Source organism: Myotis myotis, unplaced genomic scaffold, assembly GCF_014108235.1.
Source record: "Myotis myotis isolate mMyoMyo1 unplaced genomic scaffold, mMyoMyo1.p scaffold_m19_p_11, whole genome shotgun sequence".
NCBI lineage: Eukaryota > Metazoa > Chordata > Mammalia > Chiroptera > Vespertilionidae > Myotis > Myotis myotis.
The window spans coordinates 58,530,135-58,551,643 of NW_023416315.1; positions in this window are offsets into that span (position 1 = coordinate 58,530,135).

The following is a 21,509-nucleotide window of genomic DNA, read 5'->3' on the forward strand; positions in this document are numbered from 1 at the left end:
GAGGATTAGATGGAATAATGCGCCTGAACTGCCTGCAGCGCTGCCTGGCGAGTAGTAAGTGCTGTAAAAACGCTATGAAAGCTCAATCTGGGTGGTGGTCAGCCTCCTGTGAGATGCTGCACAGACAGTCCATCACAGGGGCCTTCCCATGATAAAGACCAGTTGCCAGCCACGGGGTTACTCCAGGACCAAGACTTCCTGCAGGTGTCTGGGGCAGAGGCAGTTGACTGGAGGTGTGACTACCATGCTGGACACGCCCCACCTTAGTGACTGACACATGGCCCCTCCCTCTAGAAAGCCTCCTCTCCTCTCTGCCTGTGTTGTGCCTGCCCCCTCTAGCCATGCTTCCTCACAGCCCAGCTCACAGGAGCCCCTTTCTCTGTGTCCTGGATGCTCATGTCTGTATCGCTCACATAGAAACTGTACGTAAGGTGATACCAAGATTGTGGGTACCAGCAGGCCTAGGGTAAAGCCATTTGACCCCATAGCAGGGATGGTGTAAGGTCAATACTCAGATGAGGCTTAGCCCTCAGATATCCTGCAGCCTAAGCTCTGAGGCAAGCTTGGGAGTAGCTCGGAGGGGGGCTGGATTGTTCTCTTTGTGAGCCGGACCCCACCTGTGACCCAGAGGATGCACAGCTCTGCCAGGCCTTCCTGATCTAGCCCAGGCAGACCCTGCTCCGTCTCTGGGGCCGCGACTTCAAGCAGGACTGGATTGCTAGGCCGCTGCTCCTGGCCCTGGACAGCCATGACTCCCAGAGGGCAGGTCTCCAAAAGGACTCAGGTCCAGAGTGTCTGGTCAGACTGTCTCCTGTGGGTTTCTACCCTTTGCACTTCCTCCTCTGCTGTCCTGGCTCCAGGAACCCACCTCAGGCCTACGGTTAGAAAGTCCCTGGACAGGACCCCTGGTCCTTGTGTGTGTGTGTGTGTGTGTGTATGTGTGTGTGTGTGTGTGTGTGTGTGAGAGAGAGAGAGAGAGAGAGAGAGAGAGAGAGAGAGCTGAAAATGCTGTACATCTCAAAACAGTGGCACTGGGTCCAGCTGTGGCCCTCTGTTGTGGGGTGCCCCTGAGGGAGGATGACAGCGGGAGCACTATCTCTCCCCTCACAGGACTGTCACTGCCCAGCAGGTCTGAGGAGGCTTGTCCTGAGGTCGGTAGGCACAGGCCAGGGTAGACTCAGTGCCTCCGTGGGCCTAGGGCTGCCAGGGGCTTGAAAAGTGCTGGTAGCAGAGGCCACCAGGACTGATTCATTCATATTTCTTAGCATTTTCAGCAAAACCCAGAGATTTGTGGGTGCGGTGTGGCAATCTGCAGGAAGCGGGGACTCCCGTGAGCAGGGCAGACAGGATATGGGATTGCAATGGAAATGTCAGCTGCTCTGTCATCGCAGGAGGAGGAAGACTGGGCCTGGTTGGCCCTCCCTCTGTATAGCTCATTTGTGGGAGAGGCCAGCCCTCAGGGTTCCTGGTCCTGCTCCATTGGGTCCAGCCCACCTACAGCAAACACCCTCCACCCTCCACCCATGCCACCTTCCTAGCTTCTTCTGCTGGATGGGCCGCATGGATGATCCTTCTCCCCCCAGCTCAGGTGAGTCCTCTCTGAGCCACAGAAGGGCCTGGACTGGCCAGGCTTCCGAGGTGCCCAGTGCCAGGTCGCCAGCTCTTCGGCCGTACACAGGCACCTTCCAGGAGCCTGCTACCTGGGTCAATCCTGGGCAGGATACTACCCATATGGAAGGATGAGTTGGACCAGGTGGTGGGTAGGGTTTATTTGTCACTCTGATTATGGGATGAATCTGGAAAATAGTGCCAAAAAGGCCCTGCGTAAGCCCTCAGAGATAAGCCACCAAGACACTGTCTCCCATACCCAGCCTTGGGCACGCTTCATGGAAGGTCCTAGGCGGACTCCTTCCCTACCCCAGGCAGGCGGGGACCACAGAGGAGAATGGGAAGGCAAGGATCCAAGGGCCCAATGGGGGTCTTTGTGAGCAGGGTCCCCGCTCAGATTTGAGACCAGAGAAGGGGTCCCACCAACTCTTCCCCCATCTTTGGTCTCTGCTTTGACCAAGTGGAAATCTACACTCTGGTGGAAAGGGTATTTTTTTTTCTTCTAGAACCTTTGTGCTTTTCTGTTTTCTAAGTTTCCAAGGGAAAGTTCCTTTTGGAAAATTCCAGCTGAGCCTCAGCTAACAAAAGGAAGAAAGGGATTTTCCCAGGATATTCCCAGGTCGATAGGGAGACTCAGAGCCCCAGCTGAAATCAGGAGCTGGATCGATAGGAAGGGAATCCTGGGAGGTGGGAGCTGAGGTCAGCCGGCAACCCCTGGCCTTTCTCTCCCACCATCGTCTCACATGGACAAAGAGGACTTTTGACACTCCCACTGCTCTTCTAGGACTCAGCGCTTGGGGTTCATCTGAGCCCTAGTAATCGAACATGTTAAATCAAGTAATAGGATAAATGCACTCAGTTGGAATGTCTAGTCCCAAAGAAAAACCCTGTGAAGAGTTGGTTGGATCTTGGAATGTTCTTTAACCTCCTGCTACCTCTAAGAGCCACTCTGACTGTTTTCTCTTCTTTTTCTCCTCCTCTTCCTCCTCCTCCTCCTCCTCTTCCTCCTCCTCATTCTCCTCCTCATTCTTATTATTCTTCTCCTTATTTTTATTCTTCTTTGCTTTGGTAAATATTCAAATGCTCTTTAAAATTGAGATAAATTCCTTTAACATAACATTCACCATTTTGAAGTGCACAGGCTTTTAGTAGATTCACTATCCGTGTGACTTCTACCCATTTGGCCTCTTCCCTGGGAGAGAGGGAAGGAGCTTGGCTGGAAGTTTCCCTGCCATGTGACCAAGGCCGCCTGGCAGCTGAGATCCCAGAGGCTCCCTCCAGCCTAAGTGACAGAGCCTCGTCCCCTCAGGAACTTCCAGGAGAGCCTGTGGGGCTGGAGTCCTGCCCTTCCTGGAACAGGTGGCACTCGGGGACAGTGGGAATCTCTGACATCAGCGACACCGTGGTCCACACTAGAGGGTTTGGAGATCCCTGACCCCGAGATGAAGTCAAGCCCTGAGGGTGAGCTGACCAGGTCAGAGCTCTGGGCTGGGGTGGAGGAAGTTGGGGCCTGGGTGGCCCTCCCTCCATATTGTAGGACAGGAAGGATCGGAAGAGAGAAGGAAGAAGAGATGGTTAAAAGGACCCTGAGGCTAATATAATATTGAATGTCAACTATAATAAGTAAATAAATAAGGATATATGCATATATGCTCAGCCTTTCCCTCTCTTCCCCTTCCTTCCTTCCTTCCTTCCTTCCTTCCTTCCTTCCTTCTTTCCTTTCTTCTATCCAATTACCTATTAATTTCATTCATCAAATATTTGGAATGTCCACTATCTGTCAGGCACTATACCGTTCTCTGGGAAAAAGCAAATGCCAGCAAAAGAAAGACCATCCCTCCAGCACTGTTCTCCCTCTCCCTGGGAATAGAGCCCATTTGGGCCCAGGAATCTCTTCATGTTAGAACTTACAAAGGGCAGGGAAACCAGACCTCAATTTCAACGTAAGGGCTAAAGGTCTCAGAATGTAACTGGATTACCCAGTACTAAACGCGTAGAAGTGCTTAAGCTTAAGCAACTGAACTTGTACACGATTTAACAAAAAAGAAAAGTATCTTTAAAATCCTCTGTTCAACAAACACAAATCCCCATCTACATATCTGTCCAGTTGCACATTGTAGGTAGATAGGTAGGGGTGTGTGTGTGTGTGTGTGTGTGTGTGTGTGTGTGCGCACGCGCGTGTGTGTGTACCCATCTACTATTCAGGATTCGCTTTCTCCTTCAAGTTGCTATCTCTTTTCAATGTGAACATTTCTCTTCCTGTTCGTTCATTGTCTTCACTTTCTCTTTTTTTAGATAGCATGGATTCAGTGAGCCTTTGTGGCTTCTCATTCATTGGCTTCTGGTCACTTTCTGGTCCCAAATTTTAGCACACCCCAGCTCGCCCAGGGTAATTGTTAAAAATGCGAACTGCCAGCTGCCAACTCCCAGGTTCTGATCCGGCAGATCTGGTTCAGGCCCCAAAATCTGCACCTTGAGCAGGTTCTCAGGTGATTCTGAGGCAGGTGGTATAAGCATTTTGCAAAATACTTCTTGTGTCCCTGATATGCCTAAGTAATAGGATATGTATTGTCTTTTCCCGTGGAGAGGATTCAGTTCTGCGGCTCCGTTCCCACTCCCTTGCTTGCCGCCCTCACTAGCACAGGTGTGTGAAGTTTCCTCTGTGTTAGCGTGCCAACCCTGTGAGCCGGCTCCATCAACCCTGTGCTCTAAGGAGGCAGGCCTTGGACCGGGTTGACGCCAGGTAAACTCTCTGAGGAGAAAGAAGTTAATGAAAAACCAGCAGTCAAAGCTGTCATTCTCAGTCTCACCACTTAGTGGCACTATTGCTCCACTTCTATTTCCTCTCAGCTTGGCTCCCTAGCTTTATTTTGCTGATGTTATTTCGAACTGTTTTTCATCCCCTGTTACAATCTTTGATTCAGATAGACAGCAACACAATGAGGAACCTGTAAAGGGAATGGCATTTTCTCTCACCCTCACCACAGGTTTTGGGAATGCGTTTTAGATTGTGTTAAAGAAGCATCAACAAAGACCAGGGTTCACAACAATCAATTTGGGAGAGGCTGACACACACCTCCAAGTCACGGGGAGTCACTTTGCTGCCTTCCCTCTAGACCAGTGGTTCTCAACCTGTGGGTTGAGAACGACCCTTTCACAGGGATCGCCTAAGACCATCGGAAAACACATATGTAATTACATATTGTTTTTGTGATTAATCACTATGCTCTAATTATGTTCAATTTATAATAATAAAAATACATCTTGCATATCAGATATTTACATTACGATTCATAACAGTAGCAAAATTACAGTTATAAAGTAGCAACGAAAATAATTTTATGGTTGGGGGTCACCACAACATGAGGAACTGTATTAAAGGGTCGAGGCATTAGGAAGGTTGAGAACCACTGCTCTAGACCCTAACACAGAGATTACATAGCCGGTGTGCGGAAGAGACCTAATGTTTGTTTGTTACCTCCCGTGTGCCAAGTACTTTACTTGTCATCTCATTTAATCCTCCCCCTAATCCTGTATTTTATTTCTCTCGAGGGAAACTGGCAAGCCGGAGGAAAATGAGATGCAGAGAGAGCCCTCCAACTCCCCCATTCTTTCTGCACACACATCATCTCAGTTCACTCGCTGATCAAACATTGATAACAAAGCAGATTTGCAAGTTGCTGGGGTCCAACCCCAGCAGGTCCAGGGGTCCCCAAAGGTGTAGACGGAGTCGGCGAAGAAGGAATGACACGGAGACAGCGTTCAGTTGATCAGCAGCCTAGCCAGGATCTCTAGCCAGGATCTCCAGCCAAGTTCTGGTCTGGATCTCCAGCCAAGTTCTGTCAGGATCTCCAGCGAAGTTCTGGTTAGAATCTCCAGCCAGGTTCTGTGTCCATGTTCTCTTGCTAGGTTCTCCAGCCAGGTTCTGTCCAGGTTCTCCAGCCAGGTTCAGTCACCAGGTTCTAGTCAGGTTCTCTTGCCAATTTCTGTGGTCAGGTTCAGTCCAGGATCTTTTGCCATGTTCTCTCCAGCGAAGTTCTTCTGTCTCTAGGTTCTGTGTAGGTTCTGTGTCCTGTTGTCTTGTTACATCTGTATTTATACCAGTTGATTCCAATCCTATCAATCTCTATTCCAAAGGTTAGGGCATGTCTTATCTCCATTCCAGGGAGTAAAGATTATGTAGCTTAAGCATGATTGTTCGTAGTTAAAGTGATTAATTACCCACCTGGCACTTAGTTAAGGGGTTTTATTCCCTCCCTAACTTCAGGGGAAAATCCCTACCTAGGGAAACAACCTTTCTCAGAGAGGTGACCTTGGTTAAAACACATAGTGCCAAGAAGGTGAGCAAACATATTAAGAACAGTATGCCATATACGCCAGGTCCCTTGAAACAGCAAGGATGGACCGGCTCCTGGCAGCAAGTGATTCTATTTAGGATAAACGGATGGGTACTCGGGCCTCTGCCTGCAGTAGTTCACTTAGAAAATAAGGGAGAGGAAAGGAAATGAGTACTTTCCAATGAATGGGCAAACATGGTCCCGTCGGCAGCTAAAATCAACGAAAGCAGCAATGGGGGCATTTGAGCAAGCCGGAATGAAGGCCACCTGGGACCAGCAGCCCTCATGCCCTTCCCAAGGACGTCTTCTGTCCCTCTCACACCTGCAGACTTCTGAGAGGGCCCCCAAAGCCATTGGAGGGGTGTCCAGCTGGAGCCACGTGGGATATGCAAATAGATGGTGTCCTCGCTGTCTTTATCCATCTCTTATGTCTAATGCAGGCACAGGCAGGGTGGAGGTCCAGGTTAATTAAGGTACAAATAGAACTTAAAGAGCTAAAATTAGGAATTACATAATGTCATCAGAGGGACAATTAAAAGCAGGTACGATCTGGCAGGAAGGAGCCGTGTCTGAGCAAAACTATGAGAAGTGAGATGCAGAGATCTTGAACTCAGGCCAACCGAGGGAGTGGGTGGAGGAAGGACCCTCGTTGGCCTGTGTGGGTGGGCGCCTAGTTTTTATTCTAAACGCCTGTTGGGCTATTTTGCCTGGCTGGTCTGCCAGCAGCGGTCCCCCCCCCCCCCCCCCCCGCTGGCCATCTGACCCACCAGGGCAGCACCTGAGACCACATCACCCCTCCTGAGTCACCACATTATTCACATCCCTTTCCTCTGCCTCATGGCAGCCCCACTTCTCCCTAAACAAGGCCATGGGGAGAAGACCCAGCCGACTGACGACCCGCCTGGGTGACACGCACCTGAGGGACCGTTTCATCTGATTTGCTTGATGGTAAACTGTGTACGTCCGAGTTACTGAACTACAACTTGAAAGGGGTTGTGCCATTTGGCCTCTCCATGGCCATTCGTGAGCTCGGCATTTGCTTCCACATCTTGGTGGATAGACAGAGCTAGGTGTGTGGCTATCCCGTGGACCCAGCCTGTGTGCATCACCGACATCTCCACTCACTCAGCCACCTGCTCTGCCAATGGCCAGGGAGTGCCTGCTCTGTGCCCAGGACGTCACACGGTGGGCATGGCAAGGGGACTGCTGCTCTCAGGGAGCTTGGGTTTTAGTGAAGGGGACAAAGCCTAAACAAACAAACAAGGAAAAGTCAGATGGTGATGAGCACCAGATGGAAGTAAAGAAATGTGAGTGACTGAGGTGACCAGGGGCTTAGATGGGTGGGCTCCGTCTCCAGGGACCGTGCAAACCGACCCCAACAGCATTCTTTCCTGGTTTTACTCAGCTCTGGCTTCTGCAGGAGGAAAACCAAAAGGCAGGTTTCAGGGGAAATGGATGAGGTCATTGCTTCTCGGTGATGCTGCAAGTCACAGGTGGATGGGGAGGTTCCAGGAGACACCAGCGCTCTGGCCCCGATGGACGGGCAGAGGAAGCTGGACATCGGGAGCCCACGGTTGTCTTGTCTCCCTGGGTCCTGGACTGTGCCAGCTGAGAGCGCCACCCTTCCTTCCCAGGTGACAGGATGGGAGCGGGACAGGTGGAATGCTGTCTCTGACTTCTCACAGCTGCCCATCAAATACCTGTTTTTCATTCCTCCCCTCAGCCCCTTTATTTTCTGGAAAAGGGAGAGTATAAAAAAAAATGACAATAATTTCTTTTGATTTTTCAGATTCCTGGTGCCCCCATATAGGGCAGTGCTCAATTTAACTCAGAAGAGAAGATTTTAAAAGTTTCTCTATTCTCTATTAAATTTGATGCAGCCAATAAAGGCGGCAGGACTGGGGCTATGCAATGGGAGAGGAGTTGTCACAGTGGCCACCATTTACTAAACACCTACTGTGATGTGACAGAGAACCGGGCATGAGCCATGTCACCCCTTCATGTCTGCCCTCGAGTTAGGAGTCTGCTCGTGAGGAAACTGAGGTTCAGGGAGGTGAGCAACTTGCCCGGGTAGCACACTGGAGCAGTAGAACTGAGATCTGAGTGCAGATCTCCAAAGCTTTGTCTTTTTCTACTGCAGCACACCAAGGAAAGTTCTAGAAAAAAATGAGAGGAAGGCATTAACTTGTAATCTTTGCTCAAATATCAAAGTTCCAAGACCACATTGTCCAGGCTTCTGCCAGTCATGCTCTCAGGTGCCTGGCAGCCCCCTGTGGCCGTGGACCCTGGCTAAGCCCTCCCATAGGATGATCTGGACTCCTGCTCGGGGCTGCTAGGCTCCTATGAAGTGGGGAAAACAGCAGAGAATGTCACTCACCGCCCAGGTCCGGGCGAACAGCTCTCCTGTCCCCAGCGCTCATTCTTTCCCTCCTGTATCGTCCATTCTCCACACACCAGCCAGAGTAACCTTGGAAAATGAAAGCCCATCATGTTCTCCATCACATTGAAATGAAATCTGAGGCCTAGTGTGGTCCAGGGCTAGGTCTGCCTGCGTCCGGGCCTTCATTCCTGGGCTCCTCTCTCTCCCTCTATGGGAGACACCTGCAGATCTGTCCCCACAGCCTGAGGACGAATTTTTACCCCGAAAGTCCCCAGAGCTGGCCCCCTCACCTTATTTAGGTCACAGCTCAAATGTCACCATCTCCCAGACACCTTCTCTCACACTCTACCACTTCAGTCTGCTCTATTTTGTTTCCTAAAACTTTTCACCACTTGTTGTTCTATACTTTTTCAATTGTCTTGAGTGCCTGTCTGTTATGGGTATGTAAGCTTGCTGAAGGTAGGAATTGTATACATAACCCTTGCCCACCATGGGGCCCATGGGGATCCACAGTGCCTGGTACACTGCAGACTCAGTAGCTGCTGTTGAATGTGTGAATAGATGAACAAATGAATGTGTTGACCGAAATAAAGAGGTAAACTGAGGCAAGCTCAAAAAAAGATGAGTTTATTCAGGGATAGCTGAGAAATTGCAATTCGGGACAAGCAAACTGTAACTAGCTATAGGCGAGACCATTGAGGGTTTGGGGTAGGTTGTATTTGTGGGCAGGGAATGTGAAGAGGGAAGAGTCCAGCTGAGTCCGTTAAAATAAACAAACAGAAACCAGCCTTGAAAAGCTCCCAAGCCAACAAAACCAGTCACACAAACAAAAGTCAATTCAGCCCACTTTGCAAGCTCAACCCCACCGGGGTCATCTCCCATTCATGCCTCTGGCAAAGCCAACCCCTGACCAACCCCTCATCACCCGAGAAAATTCCAACAGGATCAGTTTTCTGTGAGTCGGGCATTTACAGGCAATCAGACCCTTAGTCCTTACGTTTTATCTCCCGAGGGCACATACATGCGATTCTCCATCTTATATCCTCTGGTCCTATTTTAGACTAAAATTCTTTCACAAATGAATGAATAAGGGGTCGAAGCTCATTTTCCCCATGACATACACTGGGTTCAGAAGAAATAAATTGAAGGCTTTTTTTGGAGAGAAACAGCCCCAGCATCCTTTGCTCCTGAAGCATCATAGGGAGATTCCTGCTCGTGGCTTCATTCCTCTGAGAACTCTCTTACAAAACCGGCCTCAGAGCCTAGTCCAGTGATGGCGAATCTATGACACGCGTGTCACCTGTGTGTCATAGATTTTTTTGATTGTGTCATCTTTTTTTGATTGATTTTTCTTTGTTAAATGGCATTTAAATATATAAAATAAGTATCAAAAATATAAATCTTTGTTTTACTATGGTTGAAAATATCAAAAAGTTTCTGTATGTGACACGGCACCAGAGTTAAGTTAGGGTGTTTCAAAATGCTGACATGCTGAGCTCAAAAGATTCGCCATCACTGGCCTAGTCCCTGAACACCAGTCTGGGGCTGGATCTCGGGCCTTCTTCTTCCTGCCCACCACCCTGGCGAGGTGAGCTGATTTTGCCTCCGCTGCTCAGAGCTCAGCACCATTACACTTCCTGCTGTGGTTCAGGTCAAGATCAGCTCCCAGATATAAGCCTCTCTCCTAGAGAGGTTTGCTCTAAGTGTAAATCACTGCTAATGAGGCGGAAGAGTCTTGAATGGAAAGTTGAGGGAGGGAAGGGGGGCCATGGAGAAGTCACGTGTAGGTTGTCAGTCCCTATCAGACGCTGGTAGGATTTCCCTTCTCTCACAATGAGAGTCACACCCCACTGCCCTCCCTGGAGCGAGGTAGCTCCTGATGCCATCTCTCTGCTCTGTTTGGGTCTCCAGGTTTCTGTTTAGGTCTCCAGGTTCCCCTTTTCAGAGGATGAGGCCAAGGGCACCACAGGTTCCATTTCCTTCTCCTTCAGGTGCTGAATGAATACAACAAAGCAGTATTTTATAAAGTGTTTGATTCTGAAGTAGAATCATTCATAAAAAGATCAGGCAACTCTAGAGACCAAATAACCTAGTCTTCTCATTTGAATGATGCGGAAACAGAGGGGCAGAGGGGCTGAGCGACTTGCCCATAGTCACGGGCTGGTGCAGGGCCCACCTCGGACATGAAATTGCCTGATCCGCCGTCCAGCCCAGCCCTGCAAGCCACATATGGCAAACCAGGCCAACAGCGAAAAGCCCTGGCTCTTAATTAGTGAAATCCTCTCCTCCTGGCCATTGAACAGATGGCGTCACATGACTTAGCTTCTATAAAGCTAATCAATCGCATTCCTGGAGAAACCTATATTTCAGTAGTCACATCATTAACATTTTTCATGTATTAATCCTATTAGGAATATGCCCTCCAGGGCAGAATAAAGGTGGAACGAAAAAGCAAGACAAATAGGCAATTCTGCAAAGAACACCCCAATTCCAAGGCCTGCTGTTTCCCTGAGGCACAAGCTTCTTGGTGCAGATATGAGCGCATCTGCGGCTCAAAGCGTCCTCTGACTACCCCCCAAGGCTCCACAACATCCCAGCCTAAGGGGCTGCTCCTCAGAGAAAGCTGCAGCCCAGCATTTCTTTTAAATTCTGGGCATAGCCCCTTCCAACGCTTACATGAAGCACTGGAAAGACAAAACAGGGTTAGAAAACAGACCAACGGAAGGGCAAGCAGAATGGCTGACGGATGGCAATGAGCGTGCAATCGGGCCAACTACACACCCAAATGCATCAGCCACAAGGTGAACGCGATGGCCTTCATTTTAGCCTGAGCCTGGCAGGCAGTGAACTCAGGGTCAACGCCACCCTACGATGCTTCACCACCTGCCCCGGAGACACTGTTCACCTTAGGAGACCAGCACCCACGCTGCAGCCTCTTCTCTTAACTCCTGTCACATCGGGCTCTGCTCCTTTCCCCTATTTATGCTCCTTATTGAACTGTTAGCTCCAAAGAACCATGATTTTTATTCACCTCCTTTGTACCACTCCCATGCACACAGTAGGGGCACAATAAATGACGTAATCCCAGGAGACAGTCACCCTATCTTTGGCTTGTTAGTAGTTTAATTTCTGCTTCCTAACCCTTGTACTGTAGCAACAGAGATGGGAGAGAGATGTCATAAACCAGATATGCATAAGAGAAGGGGGTTTTTTTTTTTTTTTTTTTTTGCCTTCATGCTTTAGTCTTCTCGGATTTTGAGAGAATGGAAAGGATCTTGGTCAATGAAAAAAAAATCAAGAAATGCAACCCAGTCTTGGAATATAAGGTGGAGGCATAAGTTTCCAAAGTTGCAATTTTTCACCTCTCAGATGAATAATAATCTGTATTCTGACTACTCGCAGGACTAGCATGAGGCTCAAATGAGATAATGTGTGTATGAAAGCTCTTTGCTAGTAGGAAAGCATGATACGGGTGTAAGGTGTTATTATCCCTTTAATCTTCCTCGTCTCATAATAGAGAAAATTTTTCAAAGACAAATTGGGAGCTCATGTCAGTCTCCCAGCTGCCTCTTGCGACATGACAGTCATGACAATTAAATGCTGCAGAAGGGTCTGGCTGAATCCAAATAAGCAGCGTGTGACAGGCATTGTCAACCCTCTGGCGCTGCTGCTGACGCTGGCGGGCCTCTGCGGGCTCTGGGACTCCGCGCCGGCTGAGATGCCACTTTGCATGAGAACACCACGACGCCCTTCTGGGGAAGAGCTTTACTCGTGCATCCCAGTTTCAGCTCTCACCATGCCGCCCAGGGCCGCTCTGCAGGAGCGGGTGGCTGTTCCCTGTGGCCGTGACCTAAAGCCCCCAGAAGGGAATTCAGGGTGCTCTGCCCAGACCTTCCCACCTTTTGGGGACCGAGGGCCCATTCTCTCAGCTGCTAGGAGTCGTGGCAGTTGAGGGCTCTCAGGTAAGCCCCAACCTTGGCATTGCCCTCAGCCTAACAAGGCCTCTTTTCCAAGGCCATGTCCCCTCTCATAGCCGGTGACTGGTCAGTGATGGGGAGGGGCGGATAAAGGCCTGGCTCTCTTGCCCTCAAAGTGGGACAACTCTGAAAAGTCATCCTAGCCCCAGAGCTCCCCAGACTGTCCGCTGAGGCATCTGAGGCCACTTTATTGCACCTCAACTCCTCCTTCTGCCCAGTCCTGCGTGTCCTTTGCCCTTCACAGGCGGTGTTCTTGACACTCAAACATTGCTTCATGACGCTCCTGCATACCGATCTCCGAGGAACTTACCTATGTCCCCTCTCCAACAGCTTCGCTGTGAATGGGTCTGGTCTGCAGCATATTGGCCCCCAGCCCTTGGAGAAGCTATGTGGGTCCCCTGTCACTTCACCTGCCCAGACGAGTGGCCTTGGCCATACGCAGCAATCTCCATTCCCCTTAGTTTGTCAGACAAGCATTATGTTCTGTCCCGGGATGAGAAAGGTTGGGGAGCCCACAGGTCATGTGTAGCACACTCAGAAATAAGTCTCTTTTAACACAGCATAGCTGCCTTTCCAATATCCACTCCCTCTCTTCCTCACTAACTGAACCCTGATTTCAATTCCAGGCAGTGATTTTTCTCAGCTGAAAAACAAGATGATTTTGCAACTTCCCCCGTGGCCCAGGAGAGCCGGTGTGTAGTTCTTGCTCAGTGGAGAGAAGGAGATATGCGATGGAGGCATCTCCCCACTTGGGTGTTGTTCCCTTCTCTGTCCTCCTGCCTGGAGCAGGGCTGGGAGGCTGGTGACCAAGGGGAGACCCATGTGCTAAGCGTATGCATAAAAAATCCCCCCCCAAACTGGGAAGCTTTAAACAAACATATTATTTCCCAGTTTCTGTGGGTCAGGAATTATAGGGGGATGGGGTCACTTTGTTAAAAATATATTTTTATTGGTTTTGGGGATTTTTTTAAGAGAGGAAGGGAGCAGGAGAGAGATAGAGACAGAGAGAAACATCGATGTGAGAGCGAAACACCGATTGGTTGCCTCCTGCAGGCCCCCTACCGGGGGATCCAGCCTGCAGCCCCGGGTACCTGACCAGGAATCAAACCAGTGACCTTTCCGTGCATGGTATGGTGACCAACCAACTGAGCCACACCGGCCAGGGCAGATTGAAGTCACTTTGAGGTATTTTCTTGGTCATCCAACCCAAATTCAGTCTAATGTGGGAGGGACTGTACAAGGATGTGCATGGCAGGAGGCAGGGATCATGAGGGGCCTCCTGAGGGGAGCCCACCACCGTCCATCCTTGGCCCTGACGATGCACGTTTATTCCACATGCAAAATACACCCACTCTCTCCCCGCCCCCTCAGAAGCCTCATCTCCTTTTAGCATCAACGTGCAGAACCTCATCATCTGAATCAGGTCCACGTGTGGGGTGAGGACTGCAGGGGTGGCTCCCAGCAATCCCTCTGATCCAGTTTCACTCAACTCAGGCGTTCACTCTAGTCCAGCCGTTGGTTTCACGACTTACATGTTCACAGGTCGATGCTCAACCACTGAGCCAGGCCAGCCGGGCCACTTCTAGGTTTATCGAAACAGGTAGTTGGGAGGTAGCTAACCAAATCGCACTAAATTACCCAGTTGTTCAACTCGATGCATCCCTGAGAAGGAAGGGGCAAGATTCCCCAGGACGTTTAGGAGGGTTGGGGGAGGGGCATGGAATTGGGCAACTCTCAGCCAATGTGTGAACTGTCACCACAGAGAGCCCTGCTGTCTGAGGGCCTGAAAAATTCCAGTGAGGCCCTAACCCAGCCGTGGGCAAACTACGGCCCGCGGGCCGGATCCGGCCCGTTTGAAATGAATAAAGCTATTGAAAAAAAAGACCGTACCCTTTTATGTAATGATGTTTACTTTGAATTTATATTAGTTCATACAAACACTCCACCCATGCTTTTGTTCCGGCCCTCCGGTCCAGTTTAAGAACCCATTGTGGCCCTCGAGTCAAAAAGTTTGCCCACCCCTGCCCTAACCAGTTTGGCTCAGTGGATAGTCAGCCTGCGGACTCAAGGGTCCCAGGTTCAATTCCAGTCAAGGGCATGTAACTTGGTTGCGGGCACATCCCCAGGAGGGAGTGTGCAGGAGGCAGCTGATCGATGTTTCTAACTCTCTATCCCTCTCCCTCTCTGTAAAAGAATCAATAAAATATATTTTTTAAAAAATTCCAGTGAGACCCCAAGCTTGGGGAAGGCTTGGCAGGGGGCTTCTGGGAACCACAGGCAAGCCCGCCCCTCCCCACCCGGGCCCCTGCAGGTGCTGGAATCGATGGGGTGCAGTCAGGTACGTAGACCATCCGGGGAAAGGCAATCGCAGGAGAAGCACAGGCCTGATTAATGCACAACAGCCTTTGAGAAGATTAATGTGTGGACAAGGGGAAACCAATGAATGTAATTTATTTAGACTTTCATAAAGACTCCACACTAACGGCTATTTTTAAAAGTCACCGTGGAGAATGGGTTTTAAAGGGCTCGCTAGCTTTTTGAGGTTAATGCCAACACAGACACGTTTTCCTGCTGCCACCGCCACAAAGTAGGGGTGACTGGTGACTGTGACTCTGTGTGGCAGTTTCTAAGCAGATCCCCACCTCCTGTCGCCCCTCCAGAAGTGACATCTTGCTCTTTCCCTTCTGAATTCCCGTCTGATTGCTCTCTTAGTGAGCAAGACCTACCTTATGTGAAATTCCATGTCTCATTCCCAATAGACTGGAACCGCCTCAGGACAGGGAAGAGTCTTACGCACTTTTGTGCCCTTTATAGTGCTATGGATAGAGTTTCCTTACACCAGTGGTTCTCAACCTTGGCTGCACATTAGAATCACCTGGGAATCTTTTTTTAAAATCCTGATTTCTGGGCCTCATCCTCCGGAAATTCTGTGTCTTTGTTATGGGGTGGAGCCACAACATTAGTAACAAAGAAAGAATTTCCGGAGGATGAGGCCCAGAAATCAGGATTTTAAAAAGATTTCCAGGTGATTCTAATGTGCAGCCAAGATTGAGAACCACTGCCTTACACCCATTCAGAGGAGACAGGTGACTTCAGACCCAGTAGCCTGAACCACTACAGCTTACACCTGGGGATATTGCTAAGCATGGCCAACTCTGCAGCCCTCAGCCCTCAGCCCCATCACACAGAGCTGCTCTCCCAGTGGCCCCTCTTGGTGGGTGCCATCACTCCCACCCACCTGTAGTGTCCACCTCTCTTCATCCCACTGCACCTACCTTAGCCCGGGCCCTCACTGCTAGCCCTGTGTGGCAACACTTCCCACCTGGTCAAATCCTTCAAAGGCCCAGCATGCAGGGCTCCCCATGCCCCCGCCCAGGTTCCCCTCCAGCCTTACTCTTTGCACCACCTTCTGTCTCGCTTGCCCGGAGCTGGAGCCGCTGTGGGCGGGGGACTCTGCAGGGCCTTCGGCACATCTTGCTCCCATGACCGCCACTCCTTTCCCTCACGTCTCCCAGCTTCTTCCTGCAGTGAAATCGGCTTGTCTCTTATATCGCAACTCGGGTGCTGTCTCCTCCGAGAAGATTTCTCTGAACCCCCAGTCTGGGTTTATCACTTTCTCTATGTGCTCACTCATTCATTCATTCATTCATTCATTCATCCAACAGGTATTTCTTGAGCAGCTACTATGCGGCAGGCGTTATGTTAGCTGAGGGCGAAGTTGTCAATGAGACAGACATGGTCTCTGCTCTCCCAGAGCTCAGCATGTGATGAGGAGCAGGCACAGTTCTACAAGGAATTGGAAAAATATAGTGAATATTCAAAGAAATGTTCCCTCTGCCCCAGGCATAGCCCCTTCCCCTGACACTCTCCCTCCCCTTTGTCTAGTGCTCTTTTATTTTATTTTATTTTATTTTTAAATATATATTTTATTGATTTTTTACAGAGAGGAAGGGAGAGAGATAGAGAGCTAGAAACATCGATGAGAGAGAAACATCGATCAGCTGCCTCCTGCACATCTCCCACTGGGGATGTGCCCGCAACCCAGGTATATGCCCTTGACCGGAATCGAACCCGGGACCCTTCAGTCCGCAGGCCGACGCTCCATCCACCGAGCCAAACCGGTTTCGTCATCTAGTGCTCTTTTAGATGTTAGTTCCCCAGGCTGATTCTCCAACCCCCCTTCCTTATGCTTTCATCACATTTTGCACTCCTCCAGCAACGCATTTAGCACAATTATAATTTCATATTTATTTGTATCATTCCTTGTTGATGACTACAACTCCTCTAGGCTGTAAGCTTTATAAACACAGGGCCATGTTCAGTTTGCCCACCTGGAGATGACTGGCATAATAGAAACTCAACAGGTATTTGTTCTAAGAAGAAACTCTAGGAAATGGTTTAAGGGGGGCTAGGCAAGGCTGCCCAGAGGAAGTGATAAATCAGAGACCTTTAAGAGAGTGTAGGAATGAGGCCAAGAGCAAGCGGGCAGCAGACACAGCTTTGTGAAGACTCTGTTCCTGGGGGAATAGGTAGGTGCTCATTCCCAGGGGTACGTAAGGGAATCCATGAGGACACAGGAAGAAAATAGCCATCTACGTACGCTGAATTTGTAATCTCACGAGATAGGAAAGAAAGAAGCTCTATTATCTTACCTAATAATAGACAAACATGTAAATTGACCATACCTTCACTACGCTAACCTACCAATCAGGAGAGTATGCAAATTAACCCAACAAAGATGGCGGTTAATTTGCATATGTAGGCTCCAAGCGGCGGAGCGAAGCCTGACGGCCCCGGGGCCGGAGCAGCGAAGCCTGACAGCTCCAGGGCCGATTCTGATCAGAGCCCGGCCAGAGCGAAAGCCTGGGTCCCAGGTGCCAGAGGCAAACCGGTGCCAGCAGCCAAGGGAAGGGAAGGCCTATTGCATGAATCTCTTCATGCAACAGGCCTCTAGTTCTCTAATAAACAGGCTGAAACTGGCGACTCCCTCGGTGTTGGAGGGCCATGTGCCATAGAATGCATGAGGTGTATTCTCGAAGAAAGGCCATGTCTGCACGAGCAGCTCACGTGTGTCTGTTACACTAACTCGTGGAGCATATTACTTAGTGTAAACCAACTCTCGCAAAACGAAATGTGGCTAAAAGAGGCTCCTGCAAAGGAGTCACCGGCTGCAGGTAAAGTTAATAAGGGAAGTACCAGTGAACAAGGATTCTCTCCTGAACTGGCATTCCTCGCACAAGCTCTTTGTCAGCCACATCACGAGATCACAACAATGATTTAATCAGACCTGACAAGAAGTCTGCCTAAAGAATATAAGGTATCACCAAGTCTTTTTGAAATACGGATTTGCATCCTCTGATGTTAATGTTGAATCTTTATAGTTCTCCTTGCATTGATATATTAATGGTAGTAATACCTTATACAATGTGTAAATAGATATACACACCTTGAAGTATGTATGTAAATATATATATTCCTATTATATACATAATACATATATATGTTCAGAAGGTGTGGGTTTATTTGCTGTGTTTTCTAATTGAGGTGTACAACCAAAACTTTGGAAACCGTTTCATTAAGGAATAAAAGAGGGCCATATAGCAGAACTTGGGAGAGGGGAGGGCAGTGTTGAAAAACTGGACCAAAGAGGTAAACAGGGAACGTATTCTTAGCATAGTATTTATCATAGTCTTTATGATTATTTATTTTAGGGGTTCTTAACCCAGTATCTAGGATTAAATTATACCCAATAATTTGTGTTATGAGTATTTTGTAGAGATGATTTAAAACCTCCATGCAATTCTCTAAAGTCTATGCCTTAGTAAATATTAGGAACTATTGATTTAGCCCTAGCCGGTTTGGTTCAGTGGATAGAGCATCTGCCTGCAGACCAAAGGGTCCTGTGTTCGATTCCGGTCAAGGGCACATGCCGGGTTGCGGTCTCACCCCAGCCGATCAATGATTCTCTCTCATCATTGATGTTTCTAGCTCTCTCTCCCTCTCACTTCCGCTCTGAATTCAATAAAGATACATTTTTTTAAAAATCAATGGAAAAATATCCTAGGGTGATTATTAACAAAAACAAACAAACAAAAAAGAACTATTGATTTAGTTAATAGTCCACCTTTTCCAACTAAACTGTGTTCCTGTTGTCAAAGACTCTCATCTTTATTACCATCATCATAATAGGATTGGAACAGAGCCTCAATAATAATTGACTGAATTAGTGATTTATGCATTGCCTTCTCTTCCAGTGTTGAAAGACAAAGGAACCAGAAAACTGCATGCAGACAAAAGTTGATTCATGGAAAGAGAGTTTTGTAGTTTTAGTCAATATTTTATTTTATTTACATAAAACTTACTGTGTGCAGACACTAGGCTAAGCCGTTAGCAACATTAACTCATTCAGTCCCTGTACTAAATCTGGGAGAAGGTCCCGTCCTTGTCCCTTTTCTAGATGGGGAAGCTGAGGTGCAGGGAGGATAAGTGGCTTGCACAGGGTGTATAGTAGTAAGTGGCAGAGGCAGGGATCAAACCCAGACAGTCGGCTGTAGAGTCTGTGGTTGTGAACATTGAACGTGGCAAGACCTGTGCATCGGCTCACATGATAGAAAGGTCAGTGTCATCAGCAGATGCTCATTTTAACCTGACATCAAAGACCCCTGTCATAACCTCCCTCACTTCTTGGCAAAGAACGCCCTTCAAAAGGAAAAGCAGAGTTAGATTCAAAGCGCTTAGGTTCATTTGGCTACAAATGATGGGGCTTGAGTGGACAGCTCTACAGTGGGGCCTTTACTTATGAGTGTCCCGACTAACGAGTTTTTGAGATACCAGCTGTCTCTCGGTGGATTTTTTGCATTGAGTTGATAGAGTAATTTGAGTTAAAGAGCTCCTTAACGAGCTCCTTAACGAGCTTGGTCTCCGAACGAATTAAACTCGTAAGTCAAGGCCCCACTGTACTTTGTAAGATAGCAAACTGCTCACAAAGCTGTGAAATTGTACTTAACATTTTATTGTTGAAGTTCTCAAACTTATTCTAAGATATAGAGAAAAATACAATGAACTTCCACGTACCCATCACCCAGCCCCAAAAATTATCCACACATGCCAATCATGTTCATTCATACGCTCATTCACTCCCCCAGGCTATCATTTTTAAGTAAGCTCCCAATATTATGTTATTTCATAAATGGTCTTTAAAATATTGTATTATTCACTTAGAAACCGTCTAGGATTGGAGTCAAGAGACGTGAGTTTGAGTTTTGCCTCTATAATTTTCCGGCTGCGTCCTTGGGCAATAACTTCTCTGAGCCTCAGCTGCAACATGTAAACATCATGATGACAGCTGTTCCACAACATGGTTTCGAGGATTAGAAAAATCAACACACGTGAGAGTAATTTTAAACTGTAAGGTCCTGATTGAACCTCAGCGTAACTCTGCTTCCATCTTGCCCGCCACAAGGTCTGTGATGGCTAATTTTATGTGTCAACTGGACATGACTGTGAAGACCAGCTGAGGTGTTGCTGTAAAAGTAGTTTTTAGATGTGATTAACATTTACAGTCAGTTGACTTTAATTAAGTAAAGCAGATTACTCTCCATCATATGGGCGAGCCCCGTCCCATCAGTGAAGGTCTTCAGAGCAAAGACTGAGGTTTCCTGGAAAAAGGAAGGAAGGAAGGAAGGAAGGAAGGAAGGAAGGAAGGAAGGAAGGAAGGAAGGAAGGAAGGGAGGGAGGGAGGGAGGGAGGGAGGGAGGGAGGGAGGGAAGGAAGGAAGGAAGAAATTCTGCCTCCAGACTGTAGGACAGAAATTCTGCCTGAGTTTTCAGTCTTTGGACTGGAGACTGGAACATCAGCTCTTACTCACATCCCCAGCCTGCCATTCGCCTACGGACTTTGGACTTGCCAGCCCATCCATGATGTCTGGCTTCAAACTGGGATTAGCCAATGGATTGGAAGGTGAAGGGAGAGAGGGGTTGGGCTATTTATTCCCATATTCTCCCCTGGCAGGTTGTTCCAGGCCAAGGTACTTCTCTCCCAAGGTGGTCCTCTCCACTGCCCGGCTTCAGTACTGCAGTCTCTCCTCCCCTCCCGAGATGCTCTCCCCACGTTGTCCCAGCCCTGGGCATATCCCTGGCTTTCCTCTCAGGGTGCCCACACTCCTGCAAATAGTCCCGTGTTAAGCTTTCCTCCATTACCCAGTTGGAGTGCTCCATCTGTTTCCTGCTGGGACCTGGGTGAGGCTGGAGAAAGCAGCTGAACACAGAAGCCATACGAGGTATGAGGATTAAACACATCCACTAAGGATTCCACTGGGAAACGTCAAGTGCCCCTCAGTAGCCCTTTTCCTGAGTCCCCAAACTGTCACGCTCCAAGCGCTCCGGCTCTGAGAAACTCAGACAACGCCTTTTCTGTGTCCTCCATCTCCTCTCCTGCCAAAGTTCGCACCGGCAGCTGCCCTCACTCAGGTCCTTCAGGTCTGCCTTTGACCCGCTACTGCAGCGGTTCTCAACCTGTGGGTCGCGACCCCTTTGGCGGTCGAACGACCCTTTCACAGGGGTCGCCTAAGACCATCCTGCATATCAGATATTTACATTAAGATTCATAACAGTAGCAACATTACAGTGATGAAGTAGCAACGAAAATAATTTTATGGTTGTGACACAACATGAGGAATTGTATTTAAAGGGCCAGAAGGTTGAGAACCACTGCTCTACCATGAAGGGCGGGGGGGGGGGGGGGGGGGGTAGGAGGGGACAGCTCCTCCCCTCCCCCACGGCATCACTGCATCCCCTCCTTCTACACCACTGGCAATGGCTTTCCTGTCCTGAGCCTTGCTCCTCTGGAACCACTAGCCCAGCCTCCGAAACCAGCTCAGCCAAGGGCAGCCCTTCCCCCATCCACCCTAACGTCTGCGTGTACCTTCCCTCACACACGTGCACAAACACTGGTTATTTAAATTGCTATCTCTTTTCTTCTGGGTGTGTTGATTCACCGGTTGGGTCTTTTCTGTAGCAACACACAGTTCATTTCCACCTTGAGGAATAGCCTTTCATTCCCCCCACTCATCCCCTAGTGTGGCTCCCACGACCTGGGCCCCCATCAATACCTGCAACCAAACCCCAGCTATTAGCAGCGTGTGTTGGAAGGCACATGCAGTTTTCACCAGGAATCTGATACTATCTTCAAAGCTAGTCACCGCCTTTC